The sequence below is a fragment of the Equus asinus genome, chromosome 3, assembly GCF_041296235.1.
Source record: "Equus asinus isolate D_3611 breed Donkey chromosome 3, EquAss-T2T_v2, whole genome shotgun sequence".
Lineage (NCBI taxonomy): Eukaryota > Metazoa > Chordata > Mammalia > Perissodactyla > Equidae > Equus > Equus asinus.
The window spans coordinates 39,200,228-39,213,113 of record NC_091792.1 but is presented as its reverse complement, the minus strand read 5'-3'; the positions used below and the strand labels follow the sequence as shown (position 1 = coordinate 39,213,113).

Here is a 12,886-nt window from a genome sequence, read left to right as displayed (position 1 = left end):
TGGCCAGCTGCTCAGCCTGTCTTTAGCCTTTAGATTTTCAGACATGCGTGAGGAGCCAGACCTTGGAGTGCCCCAATGTCCAGGGACACATGTCAATTCCCCAAAAGGTACTCTTGGCTCACTTGGCTTCTTGTGAGGGAAAAACCCCAGCACCCTGACAACTCTCTCCAAAGAAATTCTCTCCCTCTGATTTTTGCCTCTTTCACAGATTTCTTATATACCCCAACGTGAGCTGAGGGTCAACAAAACCTACTTCACAATCTCAGCATTTCTTCTATGGTGATCTGACATTCACTATTCTTAGGCTTCTGGGGACTTGGCCACAAGTCAAAACTCATGAAAAAACATAAAACGCTGCATTTAACATCCTATTATACATGCTGGAGGAAATACCCTCCAAAGCAAAACTCTGCCTTCCAGGTTCTTCTTCCTGCCCAAAAAAGAAAAAAGAATGAAGAAGGAAGAGAGGGAGGAAAAGAAGGAGAGAGAGAAAGAGAAAAAAAAAGAAAGAGACAAAGGAGAGGACAAGAGAGAAATAAAGAAGGACCAGATTGAGCACTGACATCATTGATGTAACTAACATGTGTTGTGAAGCCTTCTTTGTGCATGTTACCTAACAGTTTATGAGACTCTTTGTGGAATCTTCTAACAACCTTTTAAGAGAGATGCTATTGTTACCCTTTCACAGGTAAGGAAATAAAGTGGAAACTTAGGGTGGCTCCCCCTTGAGAGGTACCCACAAAGGAAGGGGGCAGCCTTCTACCATAATTGCTATTATTCTGCAATTCACAAACATGGGAAGCCTTGTCTGTACTTGGTTCTAGGCTCCGGCACCTCCCTGGTGTTCTCTCTATCTCTGGCCACACCTTCTCAATCTTCTTTGCTCTTTCCCCTCATCCTCCCAACCTCTAAACACCTCTAAGCTCAGGCTTAAGACCTCTCTGCTTTCCTACCTCCACTCACCCTCTGGGTGATTTCATCCAAATTGGTGGCTTTAAACGTGATCTATCTGTTGGCGACTCCCAAAGTCACATCTCTGGTCCTAATCTCTCCACCATCCAGCTGCCCACTTGCCACCACAAGCATTAGTCATCTGAAGCTGAGCTCCTGTCATTCTGCCCTGAACCTTCTTCTTTTCATAGTCTTCCTCATTTCAGGAAGTGGCAAGTCCATTCTTCTAGTTGCTCAGAACAGAAACCTTGAAAGCATCTTTGACTCCTCTCCTTCTCTCATGTCCTCTATATCCAATCCAGTAGGAAATCCTGTTGGCATTCTGCCTTCAAAGTGTATCCAGAATCCAGCCACCTCTCACCACCTGCACGCCTTGGTCCACGTCACCACCACCTCATACCTGGACACCACAGTAGCCTCCTGACCAGCTGCCCTGCTTCTACCCTGGCCTCTTGAGTCTACTCTCCACATAGCAGCCCCAGAGTTGGATCCTTTCATTACTCAGATCATGCCAGAACTTGGTAGGGACCTCCCCCTGCCCAGTGGTTTTCCATCACACTTGGAGTAAAACCCCAAACCTGTCTAAGACCTATAGCCCTGTGTGAGCTGACCACCAGCTACCTCCCCAGCCTCCTCTTCTTCTATTTCCTTCCCCTTCATACCACTGCATATGCCCTGGCCTCCCCTATTCCTCGAACATGCCAGATATACCTCCACCTTACCACCTTATCTCATATTCTCTCTGCCTGAAATTCTCTTCTTCCACATAATCACACAGCTTAGGGCCTTTACTTAAATGTCACTTTCTTGATGGGCCTCCTGCCCTTGGCCACTCTTTCTGTATCAGACACTTCATACACAGCCCCTCAGATCCTATTGGTTTCTCCTGTCTCCAGGGCTTTGGCCACTAGTTCTGTTCCAGTTGCCACTTCAACATCCAACCCCATGGGGGCTCCCACCAATGTCACATGGGCACAACCCAGCAATACCTCCCTTCATGCCCACACCATACGCCCCTCATCTCACACCTCAGAACTTCCCCACTTATGCAAGATGCCACAGGACCTGCTTGCTGCCCACATACATGCAACCCAGAATTGTGGTGAAGTTAATGCCCCAAAGGGATACAGGAGCCCACAGAAAAATTCTTCTCTCTTCCTCTCTTTGGACAAAATGCCCTGAGACATAATGGTTCTTACGTCCTCTTGGAAGTCGGTCCTGTGAGAGGCAGCCGTAAGTCACTCTGGATAGTCAAGCGGTGACTACTGTGGGACCCATCCTTGCATTGATTCTCCACCTTCTCTGCCTCACTACTCCTGTCTCTCACTCTTGCTTCCCTAGAATTTTCTCACCAATGAGGTAAAAACCCATAAGCTTTAGTTTTAAGCCCTGTGTTCTGGGAAACTCACTTTCTAAAACTGTAATCCCTCTGCCAACACACACACACAACTTCCCATCCCCTTCCCTTCTTTATTTTTCATCTCAGCACATATCGCCGTATACCATACCATGTGTATTTACTGATTTATTTTGTTTACTATCTGTCTCCTTACTGGAATATCATCTCCATGACTTTTTCTCTTTTGTTTATTGTTGCATCACAAGCATCTAAAATATAGTAGATGCTCAAGAAATCTTTGCTGAATGAATGAATGAGTATGCAAAGGAGCTTGATCTGAAAAAACTATAGAAAACCAAATTTATATGTAGTCACTGACTGGAAGGAAGCACTTCCCTAAAGATAGAACAGGACCAGAGACCATGCTGTCCAAGGGCCTAATGGGAAAGTCTTGGAGCTCAATAACAGGCCAGTTATTTCATGTCCCCGAGGGTGATACAAGTATAAGGGGCCCTACAATGAAATGACACTAGATTCACTCATGGTTTATGTCTATGAAACTGAATGAACTAGCTTCATGCATCTTAAAACAAATGTATTTTGCTGTCGCCATTGTTGATATTTCCAAATCTTTAATGTAGATTTAATCTGTATCATTTTACCTTTGGAGGTAAAGTGTCTATGACTTTAGATAATATCTTTGCTACAATTTAGAAAAAAAATCCTAGTAGTCCTGTAATGTTCTTGTTACATTTTGCCCAGAAAATCACCTTTCATGAGAAGAAAATGCTAGCATCAGATGCTAAAAGCAGATGTTCCACAGATTCGGGACTAATATAAATAAATTCTGAATGGGAGAATCCACTTCACACATCATCTTTGTGGGATTAGGAGGAGTTATCCTGCTTTTCACATCCCCTGCCAAGGCAAACAGAGGTCTCTTTCTGATCAGTTTGGAAATCAGCCATATCAAGAGTCAAGCAATATTTATTTCAAATACAGACTACCTACAAAACATCTAAAATTCCTGGTCTACTAGAAACAAGATCAATACAGAATAATAGAGTATTGTGAGTGACTCTGAATCTAGAGAACCCTTTGTGGGGTTTTTTTTGTGTTTTTTTTTTTAAGATTTTATTTTTCCTTTTTCTCCCCAAAGGCCCCCAGCAATAGTTGTGTATTTTTAGTTGTGGGTCCCTCTGGTTGTGACATGTGGGATGCCACCTCAGCATGGCTTGATGAGCAGTGCCATGTCCACACCCAGGATTCGAACCGGCGAAACCCTGGGCCACCAAAGCAGAATGTGTGAACTTAACCACTCAGCCACGGGGCTGGCCCCCAAGAGAACGCTTTGTTTTATCTTGAGTATAGCACACCACACCAGGAAAGTTTCTAATGAGGGAAATAGTGCATTTCAGAAGAAAAAGTCTGTTATGGCTAGGATTTCAAATTGTTGTAGCAAAGAATCTACAGAATAGTATATCCAGATTTCAGCAAGGCGTTTGACTAAGTCAGTCATGATATCCTCTCATGGGCAACATGGAGGAATGAGGACTTTCCTTATATGGCTAGTGTGAGGGCTATGAGAGAAAAAAATTATTATTATATATTACTGTGTAATTCAATTCCTGGTGCCAATGAGCTGTTCTATAAATAGTGTTTATTATTGTAACTTCATATTAGCCACCAAAAGTGAATTCCTAACTGAAGAATTATCATGTTTAGGATGAATTAAATGCATCCAGTATCATCTAGAGGTTGGAACTAGGGCTTGTCCGACCCCAGCTGAGGGGATATGCCAGGGGGTAGGAGTGGGAGGAAGTCTGAGGCTAGAACCCAGAACACTGGTAGGCAGAATGAATTTCAGGAGGGTGACTGGCCTGGGACAACACCAGGTGAGAGCTCCTGGTCAGAAAACAGCTAAGAAGAAAGCAGCTCAGTGGTCACCTGGAGATGGGAGGTGGAAGGGGGAGATGACTAAGGGGTACAGGGAAACTTTTGGGACTGATGGACGCGTTCATTATCTTGATCGTGGAGATGGTTTCATGGATGTCTACATATGTCAAAACTCATCAAATTGTACACTTTACTTATGTGAAGTTTATTGTACATCACTTCTACTTCAGTAAAGGTGAAGAGGAGAAGATAAGAGAGGAGACAAAAGGAAAGGAAGGAAAAAAGAAAATCAAGCCATGTCAGAGATGTCAAAGCAGCTAGCATTGAGTCAGGAGCCTGGAAGTTAGTGATCAATGTCAGTGGGAGACTGGAGTTACCAGAGTCGAATGCAAATGCAGAAGTGCAGACATGACTGGAGTGTTCTGATGTAAGGTCAAGAACTGAGGGAGACATTGGGTGAGCAAGATGAGCGTGTCTCTGACAGTTGGTAGTTTGATGCTTTTCCCTTGCAAAATGCTCAATGCCTCCGACACTTAAAAAGGACTTGGGTCAGATCCAGGCAATGGAAATTACCGGGCACCATATTCAAATGCAATATCAGCAATGGCTGTCTCGGGTCTTAAGAGTTGGTGAGCTTGTGCCACTGGCAGTGTTGAAATGAATATTGGGAGATCATCTGTCAGGGATACAAAACCTTGCTGCCTAATCACCTAGGAAGCTTGTTAAAATACTCTCCCTACTCCGCTCCTGTCCCAGAACTACTGAATCAGAATGTATAGAGAGGCAAACGGACATCTGTATTTTTTTTAAACTCCCCAGGTGATTCTGAGGCAGCCTATGCTTGGGATTTGCTACTGTAGAATTTGGCTCAGTTAATCATCTCTACAGTTCCTTCTAATTAAGTTTCTATGATTCAGTTAATGCCCTGGACATTTGAAATTATCCTTTATGTCCTACAGGAAGCTTCTGGGACAGACTTTGTTTTTCTCAGACAAGAGGCCTGGGGGAAAAATTTTCAAAGTGTGAGAGCCCCAAGGCCCCGATTCCAAACAGCAACAACATTTGTAAAAAGCTTAGCATATCCAAACCATATTCACCCCTGAAGACTTGCCCATCTTCTTGGTGAAGGGGTCCTCTCCTCCCACCCTCCATCTAAGGTCCCAGTGGCCTCCCCACTCCCTCTCCGCACCCCACCCCCGAACTCTATAGAAATCTCAGTCCTTTTTTTAAGGGGAAGGGGGAAACAGAGGACACTTCTCTTGTGTTGTTTTACTTTTTCTGTTGGAGGATTCAATAGACCCAATTAATAACGCCCTGCATGCCCAGCAAGTTACAAACTAATTGAGAAACCAGACAAAATAAAAGGGCATATGGAGACCAAAACAGCATCTTCATTACTGATAACTTTGCTATTAGAATAGCAGAATTCACTGCCTAGTCCCCATCCCATGCAGCACTGGGGAAGGTGCCTCCCCATAGGGCAGAGCCTGCCCTTACACAATTTATACCACAGAGGGGCAGAGCAAAGCAAGTGCCTCCTGTGGGCAGCCTGGCTCCCAAGGGGAAGAGGAAAGGAGGGAGCTTGGTTCCATGTGCCCATTTCTCCTTCATGGCTCTCTGATTAGAAGATGTCCCTCCTCCTCTCTCGAGAGGGCTGAGTGGAGAATGGAGATTAGCGTTACCCGCATGGACTCCCTCCATGTGAGACGAGCCCTCCAGAGTGGGAAGGAAGTCCTCCTGCCTCCCCCGACATTGTCTTGTTCCTCTTCTGTATATGTCTGGTCCCCTTGATGGAATTGTAAAGCAATGGATCACAGGGATTACGTGTTGTCTTCTTTTGATGTTTTCTCCAAAGTGCCCAGCACTATACTAGGCATATTATGGATGTTCAAAAAAATGTTCAGCACAAAGAACTCAGGAACAAGGGACAGAGAGAGGGAAGAAGGAAAGGGGAAAGGATACGATGATGATTTGTAAGTGTATTTTAAGGATGAGTGACTTATAAGTGGTTAAGGGCTCTGACTTTGAAGACAGATGGCCTGGATTCAAATCCTGCTTCTGCCCCTTTCTGGCTCTATTACTCTGGGCAAGTTGCCTAAATTCTCTCATCTGTACTTACCATAGAGGGTTGTTGTGAGCTTGAAATGGCTTTTGGCCTATCAGGGGTTAGAATAGTGTTGGCAAACCATGGCCTGTGGTCAATCTGACCTGAGCCTGTTTTTGTAAATAAAGTTTTATTGGAACTCAGCCACACCCATTTATTCATGTATTGCCTACAGCTGCTTTCACACTACAATGGCAGGGTAGTTGAAACGGATCTTACAGCCCACAAAGCCTGAGATATTTACTATCTGGCTTTTATAGAAAAGGTTTGCTGACCAACCCCTGGCTTAGAACACAAGAGCTCCATTCTTTATCTCTGAGAAGTAGAAGACTCAGTACATGTGTCACCTTCTCTTTAAAGTAGTCCTCAATTCTTACAACTAGACATTGGTACTCCCTCCCTTGTCTCATTCCATAGCACTTCAAACCTGCTTCTACGGCACTGTTCACTCAGTGTTTTCTCATTGGTTTTGGCCTCCTCCATTGGACACTGAGATTTTCCAAGTTGGGATCGTGTCCTATCCATTGCTGTAGCCTAGTGCCTTGGACAGAACTGATCCCCAGAAAAATGCTTGCTCAATTAACACAGTCACCAGAAACATAGGAACACACAATATAAACCCTCAGAAATAAAGAACGATAAACCTACAAAGTGACAAAGGCTAGAGCTCTGAGGAAGCCTCTCTGGACTTTGCCCCCATAGCTGTGACTGAGGCAGATTTTCAAGTCCTCACCTCTCTCTGCCTCTTTACCTCCCCGTTTTATTTCTCAACGTCTGGTTTGCAGTGGCACCGGAATAGCGGCAGCTCTGTCCTCATTGATCGGCCAGCGATCTACAACTGGCGTCCCTTTTCGTTCCTTGTGGGGTTGTCAGCCTTCTCTTCAACACTTGGAAGTCCATGCAGAGACATGGCAGCCAGGAGGGCATCGGTCGTGGGGCAGATGCTCCCTGTGGGAGCTGAGGAATGCTCCCACCCTTCATTCCACAGCAGGTGTGCGGGGGCATTCTTATCATGCTTCTTGTAGAGCTGCATCTGCTCCCGGTTTTCAGAGCTCCTGATCATTCTCACGACAAAATGTTAGGCTATATTTATCTGTCACATCACCAAAGCTGGCCTTTGAAATGTCTGGCCAGGAAATGTTAAAGCCGTGCTGTTAACAAGCTCAGTGACCTTGGCACCTTCCTGATCCCTGACCTCCTCCTCTGTAAAGGGAGGGGAGATGTCCACAAGGCCCCCCTGACTCTAACATCGAGTGCCTCTACAAGGTCACATGAACCCTCAGTGCTAGAAATTCCTTTAAACTAGATTAGCAGCTGGTTCAGGCATTGACTTACTTGAGGGGCAGGTGGCTGGACCCCACCACCTGTGAAGTCCCCTGCCTGTAGGATGCTGACCTCTTGTCCTCCCACTGACAAGATCTTGCCCAAATCCCCAGCTTTCAGGTGAAATTCCTCAAAAAGCTCTGAGTAGCCTGAGCTTTCCCAAGGCTGCTTGGGGCTCAAAGGTGAAGTCAATGTTTGCCTCCAAGAAAGAATTCATTAGCTGCTATTGCCAATCAGAGCTGTTTTCTCTGAGCAGGAACAGACTCCCTGGAACCCCACAGGTCTCCAGGTCAACAGCTTAACATGCAGAATAGGCAAACACCAGTGGTCTGGTCCACCAAAACCAGCAGGTAACACGTCGGCTTCCTCTTCCAGCTCCGTAGTCTGGCTGCCCATGAGGGAGCGGCTGAAAAGTGGCTGCCATGTCTTGCCCATGAGACCCGGGCCCCATCAGACATCAGATGATAAATCTCAGATGGAGCTGGAAACTTGAATATCTCTCCTGGGCATTTTGGCATACTCGCCCTCCAATATGACTTGAAAGAAGAGTTGGGTTTTTTTTCTTACGGCATTTTTATTCCCATGGGAATCAGTAAGTAGAAACGTATTTGTAAAGTAATGGGTAAAAATGATTACTGGGTTTTTAAAATGCTCTTTCTGATGTTCCAATTCACTCAGTAGTGACAGTTATACTGACAGCCACACTTATTCATGATCTAGAGAAATTTTCTTTGCTTAATACTGTCTTAAGAACTGTTTGAAAAGTACCATCCCTTGTATGGTTTTCCCCACGGTGTTCAGGGCCTTTATGGTGTTCAGCCACAGGAGCTGACAGTGTTTTAGCAAAGTCGGCTCTTGATGGAATTCCGTTTTGGGCACAGAAATGTCTCAGGATAGGCATGGGGTCTGCCTTCTTCAGATAAGTAGGCCTCCAGGAATGTCCTAGGAAGATGACACTGACCCAGGGTTGACTACTGTAGCACATTTCTCTGGAACAGACTTTATTCTGACTGGGGAAAGGCCACCAAATGAGCTCTTTTTAATTAAAACCCCCTGAACCTTACTTATTAAGACTTTGGCACACGCTGACAGTGGAATTTTCCCTGCATGGTCCTTTAGGGAGCTCCCTAGATGACTTTGGCAGAGAAATGACATATAAATAACATTTAGGATTATTATTATTGGGCTAGGTTCTCATCCTGTGTAACTCTCTGGGAATTCTAATGCTCAGACTTGCGTGTTATAAATACTATATCCTCCACCTTCCCCCAAGGGCACAGGGTATGAGTTTGTGGAGGGCTGTGTGGGGTTAGAAGAAGGTGTCCTTTGGAAGATCCATTAGTCGAGTCAGTTTGAAAGTCGTTCTGCGCATGATTAAATAAGTTATAATAAATTATTCCCTATTTCAGGTAATTCATTCATTCCCCAAGTCTCCAGGGAGGTAAATAGCAGGCAGGTTTTACACCCATTTCAGGGATGGAAAACAGATTGAACTCCCAGTGGGAGATGAGGTTACAGAGCAAATGACACTGACCTGCCACAGAGTAAGAAACCAGGACCCATCACAGAGAGGCTATAACCAGATGAGACACCCTCAGGAGGCAGAGAACAGGGGCAATGGACTATTCCTGAAATTTGAGAAGAGCTTCTATTTAGGAATGCTGGTCCCAGATCCCAGGCTGACAACTGATTCACTCAGGAAATATTTGAGTCTGTACCATGTACCAGGAACCATCCTCTGTACTGTTCTGGGCTGATGAAGAGGACAGGCGGCAAGATCCTTGCTCTCGGCAGGGTCAAATGCTAGGGTGTGGTGTGGGGAGAGACAGAGGATAAATAAACAAGAAAGCAAACAAAGAGATAAGATAAATTCAGAGAGGTGAAAAATTATAGTCAACAAAACAGAGCACCATGGTGGAAAGTGACCGGGGAAAGGTAGAACGCTGGAACCTGGACAATTCAGATACAGTGAGCGAGGGAGGCTTCTGGAAGGAGGTAGCATTTGAGCTGAGATCCAAAGGATGAGAAGCAGATAGACCTGGGAAGATGTCACTTCAAAGCTTTCTAGGCAGAAGGAACAGAAAGTGCCAATACCCCAGGGCAGAAACATGCTTGGCATGTTCCAGGGGCAGAAAGAAGAGAGGACCTGATGTGGCCAAGTGAACAAGGGGGAGAGTGGCAGGGGAGGTAGACAGGTGCCAGCCCACCTCAGAGGCTGTGGTAAAGGATTTGGATTTCATTCTGCAAGCATGGGCAGCCCTTAGAGGGCTAGAAGAGACTACCAGTTGTCCCCTATAGCCATTCTCCCCTTCCTTTTAGTCCTAGAACCCTTTTGTTTCAGCCAGCAAATGCCACTCAGCTTGAAAGTACACTTTCTAGCTGTCTTTGCATTAATATGTGACCACGTTATTAAGTTCTCATCCATGACATGTGAGCAGAAGTGATCTGTGCAACTTCTGGGCCTTGCTCTTAAAATGATTGGGCGTTACTCTTCCCCTCCTCTTTCCCCCATCTCAACGACTGGAACATGGGTGTGACTGTAGAGCCAGCTTTGACTTTGGAACATGAGGACAGCACACTATGGCATGGTGAGCAAGAAGCGAGAAGGAATCTGGGTCTCTGCGTGAACGTATGCAGCTTGGCCACCTACCTGCCCTGAACCAACCTCCTTCCTTTGTTTGAGCCTGGTATTTTGAGTTTTTGTTACATCAATCTTAACCTAACACAGAATGATTTGAGCAGGAAAGTGGCATGATCTGATTTATATTTCAAAGAGATCAATCGAGCTGCCATGTGGATAAAGTATTGGGAGGGGGGAAGAAGAGTGGATCCACTGAGACCAGAGGCCAGCTACGAGGCCATTGCAGTAATCCAAACAAAAGATATTGATGGCTTAGAGTATGGTAGCCACTCTGCACCCAGAGAAGTGAATAGATTTGGGATAGATTTTGGAAGTAGAACCAAAAAGATTTGGGCATGGATTGGATGGCTGGGAAGAAGATTGAGGAAAGAATAATCAAAGTAACTCCTAGTTTGGGGTCCTCTGGTGATTTTCCCATCTAGATGGGATCTGAAGACAATAGAAGGTGGAGCCCACTGGAAGGACATTGGAGCATCTCTGCCATGGCTTCTTTGGCATAGGAGCTACCACTGAGAGAACAAACTTAGAGATGATCCATACCACAGCTGTCAGTCTAATAATCTTCTGTAGAGACACAGATATCATGCCCTACATTTGAGTTGAAAATACTTAAGATTATTTTAGTTGCATGCAACAGAAACCAACTCTGGCTAGTTCAAGACATAAAAATAATTTATTAGAAAGATTATGACACAGCTCACAAAACGCAAGTATAGTCCTTTAAAAAGGACTAGAACTGAGGACTACAAGATGACAGGAGCCAGACAATACTCTTAGTTCTTTGTCCTTGAACAGATCGCTTTTTCTGATTTTCCCTATATACGATGATGAATGATGTCTCCATGGCTTCTGAGTTTATATTACTTCTAGCAGATAGACTAAACCAATCTAGACAGTCAAAGTCTCATTTCTAAACCCCTGGGAGTGAGAATTTAACTAGTCCTGATTGGGTCAGGGGTCCAATCAACCGTAGTCAGAAGGACAGGACCAAATAGTTTAAACATGACTACCCACCCATAAGGAAAGAGCAGGTCATAGCGAAAGGGGTCTATGTGAGCTCAGCAGACATCCCCCCAAAATCCCTCTCTAACAAGGTTCATATTGAACACAAATACCAGTTTCATGAAGACGCAGCATTGCAGGGTTCAAAAGCCCCTTTGAAAGTACCTACCTCTCATATGGAGCTAAATTGAAGTCTTAAGCCTTTAAATATCTTTCTTAATTTTAAAGATCTCTTGCACAGAAGATTTCGTGGCTTTCCCTGGGGACCATTGGTGGGGACTCAGAATTTTCAGACACTTTCTTTTGTTTCTCACCTTTGTGCTTACCACAGCACATGAAAAACTATTCTTGTTTTCTCCTTGTTAAGAAGGGTGTCAGCTGGTCACAATTCTGCCCCTCAGAAGAATCCTCCAGGAGGGGACAGTTCCAGTGAAGCTGGCCTGGAATGGATGTGGATTCTGTAGATGACTGGCCTGCATGTGACCCTGCTGTCTCAGAGGTTTGTCTAAACTAGTCCTGAACAAATCAGAGGGCTCTGGACCTTACTTTTTTTTTTTTCTAGAAGCATCTATTCTACAAAACAGTGATGCCATCTTCCTCTTCCCCTGCCCAGTCTCACTCATTCTTTATTCCCATCCAGGGCTCCCTCTCCCCACTTCTCTGAATAAAGTTTAAAATTGAGCTATAAGAATGGATATAGCAGCTCTTTATCTGTCAGAGAAAGATTAACTAAGCCTAGTTATGGGCCCCAGGCAAAGATAGGGATGCAGTCTGCCGCTTAAAGGCTTGATTGGGAGGATTTTATTGTTATTATAAAGATGCACTTTCTTTTACAAGTTTAGAGCTAGGTTTTTTTCTTCTTTTAGTTGCAGGAGGTCATGTGCTTTTTTTTTTTAATAAGATCATTTTTAGTTTTAAGGCTAAAACTTAACCGCATGTGCAGTAAGGACTATGGGAAGTGATTGGGGGCCGTGAGGAAATCTTTTCTTCTATCTATACAGGGACTCAACATCGTGAGCTGTGTGCCCCTTGATAATCCGCTCAGGTCACAACCCTTCTACCACATACAGACCCACAGCAGGGGTCCAGATACACTTTTCCAAATGGCAAGGCAATGAAAAAATACCCTTTTGATATCCTTTCTATTACCCAATTCCTTTGACTTTTTTATTATGCAACTAACGATTGTGATCAAACAGATATTATGTATAAAAAGTGCTCTAAAAAATATACTATCATTATTTTTATGGGTTTTAAATTTTCATAGCAGAGTTTCTGCTTGTGGTGTTTATAACCAGTTATCGTCATCTCTACTCCCCTTAACCAATAACTATCACACGCTCCTGCTTTTTTTCCCACATTTTTTTATTGTGGTAAAATACACATAACATAAATTTACCAGCCTAACTATTTTTAAGTGTACAATTCAGTGGCATTAAGTACATTCACGATGTTGTGTAACCATCACCACTATTTTCAGAACTTTTTCATCATCTCAAATAGAAACTTTGTACCTATTAAACAATAACTCCCTGTTTCCCCCTCCTCCTAGCCCCTGATAACCTCTATTCTGCTTTCTGTCTCTATGAACTTGCCTATTCTAGGTACCTCAGATAAATAGAGCCCCTGC

At 44.3% G+C, this 12,886-nt stretch overlaps 1 long non-coding RNA gene across 2 annotated transcripts in view; it reads left to right on the top strand.

Moving 5' to 3' along the window:
- LOC139044790 (uncharacterized) overlaps window positions 1–12,886 on the top strand; it is a 40,278-nt gene that overhangs the window by 12,303 nt on the left and 15,089 nt on the right. Inside the window, exon 3 of one of the 2 annotated variants that reach the window (XR_011501960.1) lies at window positions 421–1,220. The exons of the other annotated variant lie outside the window; for it this stretch is intronic. This is a non-coding gene — a long non-coding RNA (uncharacterized lncRNA). Of the gene's footprint in view, window positions 1–420; window positions 1,221–12,886 lie in introns of those variants that run through there. 2 annotated transcript variants of the gene reach the window in all.